This window comes from Anarrhichthys ocellatus, unplaced genomic scaffold, assembly GCF_004355925.1.
Source record: "Anarrhichthys ocellatus isolate YVR2014 unplaced genomic scaffold, GSC_Weel_1.0 scaffold24, whole genome shotgun sequence".
NCBI lineage: Eukaryota > Metazoa > Chordata > Actinopteri > Perciformes > Anarhichadidae > Anarrhichthys > Anarrhichthys ocellatus.
The window spans coordinates 11,455,013-11,459,090 of NW_022280054.1; the positions used below are offsets into that span (position 1 = coordinate 11,455,013).

Sequence of the window (4,078 nt, forward strand, 5' to 3'; positions counted from 1 at the left end):
GAAGCAGATGTTGTTCTGATTGAACACACACACACACATCCACACAAACACAGCAAGTGAGCGGTGCTCGCCGCCGCTCCAGGGCCAGCAGTCTTGGAGTCCAGAGTCATGATATCAGACGAGCATGTGCTGCGGACGATACACACTACCCATTTTCTTATTCTGTGTGTTTAGGTTACAGTGAGCGACAGTGAGAATTAGAAAGGCAAAAAGGAGGCCAAGAAGCTGCTTGATGCACTACCTCGGCCTCTTCCTTCTGTTACGTAACCGCTCCATTATGTGCAATCATAAAACGCAGTAATCAATGCACGATAGTTAGGTAATCAGCTGTGTGTGTGTGTGTGTGTGTGTGTGTGTGTGTGTGTGCATGAATGAGAGGCAAGGAGATCGTCATATGGTTTCTACTTTATTAAGAATGCACTTTGGCACCCCTTTATTTTCTTCACTTTAGGCTATTATTTTACAAACTAGATATAAAAGGACATAAATAAATGACATAAGTTACATGTACCTAGAGCTCCTTGACAACAAAAAAACAAAATAAAACAAACAAAGCCAAAAAAAACATGATCATGTCAAAAAAAAAAGTACAAAAAAAGATTGAGAGAATGTTAGATCTACATGTCTAGATCATATGGCATCAGAAGACATACAATGACAAACATTAACTCTTGCGTTTTGTTATTTATTTTTTTTTTCATTTTTCGTTTTTTCAAATCGTCCAACATTTAAGTAAAGGAAAAAAGTATTTTACAGTACATTCTGGTTTCCTTCTCCTTCCCAACAAGTCTTGCATATTTCCAAACAGGTCCTTTTTCTTCACGATAGATAAAAACCCAAAAAGAACGACGCGTTGCCTAAACAATAAAAAGGGAAAAGAGCTGTAGAGCTGTATTAAGGACGGAGGTGTTGTTGTATTATATCAAGCGTCACTTACGAGTTCAGAAACATTCGCATAAGTATAGTTTGAAGAGATAAAGGAACAAAAAAAGGAATATAGTCCATTGGGTTGAACCTGTAGCTGTATGATGTGCTCTGGAAAAACAAATAAAAAGTAACCCAACAGATTTCCCTTCTTAGACACCTTGTCCTCACTTCTCGGATCCTTTGTTGTGTACAGGTGCTTCATTTTAAACTGCCCCCATTTCCTCACAGAGAGAGAATAGAGCCGGTTCCGACATTTCTTCCCCGACTTGTCGTGAGCTTCGGAGGGTCCAAAACTCTTGTCTTGAGTTCGGAGTGTTTCTGTGGACGGGAGGCTTTTCGTCACACTCGACACTCTTTGTCTCCTGTGTGTCCGCTCGCGAATGAGCTGCATTCCAACAAAGCTGTGTAATAAATGCTGTTGCTGAGTAAGTAGTTCGCACGACGGGATCAACACACAACCCTTTTTTTTTTTTTTGAACGACAAAAAAGCAAAAAAAAAAACAAAACAGTCCAGGGTTTGTTCTTTTCTTTTTCATGTCAAAAACAATAAGTCTGTTATCTTCTCTTCCTCGACAGTGGCATGAAAACCGACACAATTACTGATAGTACTTCAAAGACGTTGTCACTCATACCGCTACCCACACACATACACACACACACACACACACACACACACACACACCCGTGTCATCACATTCGCACGCTCAAATCAAACGTTTGTTACTTTACATGCAAACAAATAAAAATAAAAATAAAAAAAACAATAAAATAAAATGTAACTTTCAAAATAAAAGTACATTATCCGCTGGAGCAGGGCTTCTCGATTATATTACATTCTTCTTATTGTCTCTTTTTTTTTTTTTTTTTCAAGCTCTCAAAATCATTCATAGTAATTCCAGCAGATTGCTTGGACGGCCACGAGAGCGTAGGTTTGTCAAGTTGGCGTGTTTGTGGCGGTGCGACGTCCCGGACGCTTGAGGATGGGATTTTTGTTTGTTTTCACCTTCGGCGTCGGAAGGAGACGCAAAGGAGTCGGAGGGGGGAGAGCGGGAGGAGGAAGACAAAGAGGAAGAATTCTGGTCGCGGCGAAGCCAGAGCGGGATCCCGTTTGTGATGGAGAGCGGCAGCTGGGGAGAGAGAAAAAAGGGGGAGGAAGAGAGAGAGAGAGAGAGAGAGAGAGAGAGAGAGAGGGAGAGGCTGCATCAGTCATGGCGGTTTTGAATATAAACAATTTCTGCTTGGCATCCAGTCCTGACCAACAATACGGCTCTCCGGCTCCAGACCCGATGGAACATTCGACTCATCTGCTAAACAAAGTCCGATGCCAGAAGCCGGAGCATCCAGAGAGAGTGCGTGCGGCCGCCCCGCGGGGGGAAAATATGGATTTTGTGGCAACGATGTATTAACTTGTGCGCGCCACATGCTGCTGTGTGTACATAATATCTGAAACATGCCCTTGACTTATTGGCACGCATCGAACACGCACCAACGGACGTTTAACTCGCTCGTGTGCGAGATGAACACTGGTATGGATTCAACAGCCAGTGAGACCGCACCGTGCTCTCTTGTGCTGCCAACTGAAATAAAGCCTTCAACATTCCTCCTGCAGGAATATGATTAATCACAGCTCATTGACTTTTAGTATCTAGCTGTTGTTTCATGTTTAAAAAAGCCTTATGCAGCTTGTTGTTGCATCTGTGTATAAAAAGTAAATGCTGGTATTCTGAAATACTGCTTTTATACTTTTGAATATAAAATATTAGAAGCTCTCCGTATAATGAAACACAATTCACCAGTCGAGCTAAAACTGTTAGTAAATTAATTATTATTATTTATTTTATAACTGATTAATCGTGTCAATCATTTTCAAGCACAAATGCAAACCGTTTGCAGGTTTTAGCTTCTGAAATGTGATGACTTTATGCTTTCTTTCATCATATATGACTGGTACTTGATTGTGTCTGGTTTCGGGATTGTTCGTCAGATAAAATGAGCTATTTAGTAACGCCGCCATCGCTCTGTGAAATTATAAAAAAGGGATTCTTCACATTTTACAGACAGAACAATTAATCGAGAAAATAATTAATAAAGCAGATTAATTAGGTTAAATGTAATTTGCAGCGCTTTTCAACACCATCACAAACTACAGCTACCAAAATGAACTCAAAATGTAGTTCGAACATCTATAAACAATAGAAACTGAACATTATTGAGATTGATTTATTGCAGGGCTGTTGCATTCTTTTAGCTAGATTTACAGAACCTAATTAAGTGGCGACTAGCTGTATTAAATAAAACAAATAAATCAATGCCGTCACATAAATCAAAGCAATTATGTAAGTGGGTGAGATCAGTCTTGAGCTTGCTTACTGAGCCAACGCCGTGCTTTCCTAACCTGTGAGCTAGTAATCATCATCTTTTCCTCAGAAAATCCCAAAATGGAAACCTGGCCAAGTCAAGAGAGAACAACACCCGATAGGTTCCAATGAGTCAAAATGAGAGCGTGACTCCTGAAACCTTCCTGCTACCATGAGAACATTGAACTTGTGTTTGCTCGACAGAAAGAAAGAAAGCACCTTCTCCTGTTCCCTGGAAAGTGTGTTCCCTGAGCTCTGGCGGGCTCTGCTCGGCTGATTGGGAGTCGGCGGCTGATTAATTCTTCTCGTTAACATGCCAACAGCATCAGGCCCGCAGACTGATCACAGACCAGTGGCTATTGATCTGCTCTGGCGGCCTGAGGTGGCGCGGCCCACTTGTTAATTAACACAGTTTCTGGAGCTGAGGGGCCGGTGATGAGAGAGGGGGGGGGGTCTAATGAATCTTTTAGGCACTCTGTGGCTGCTACTTGCAATAATAATGGGAGGTGTTAATGATGTTTGTGTTATGTTAATAGTGGAGAGTCTAAGTAAGAAACAAATCAAACAGCATTGATCCTCACCTGGATGCCGGTTTGAGTATTCTTCTGTGTGTTTTCTTTTCTCAGAGATGATGACGCTGATTCATTCTGCATCCGTACTGACAATCAGTCCGTCCAAATAGAATTCCCGCCAATACATTCCTTCATTCTCGCGTCCAATTAGGAAAGCCAACTCAACTGGTCCAAACAGCTGTCCATCGAAAGTGGTGAGGAAGAGTCGGTGGGTCCTGCAGG

At 41.8% G+C, this 4,078-nt stretch overlaps 1 long non-coding RNA gene across 1 annotated transcript; it reads right to left on the minus strand.

Annotated features, from left to right (window-relative positions):
* Nucleotides 1-386: 386 nt before the first annotated feature.
* Nucleotides 387-4,072, minus strand: LOC116390616 (uncharacterized). The gene is made up of 2 exons (XR_004213182.1): nt 3,866-4,072; nt 387-2,054 (listed from the first exon to the last, which is right to left on the minus strand). It is a non-coding gene; the product is annotated as an uncharacterized LOC116390616 (long non-coding RNA).
* Nucleotides 4,073-4,078: the final 6 nt, after the last annotated feature.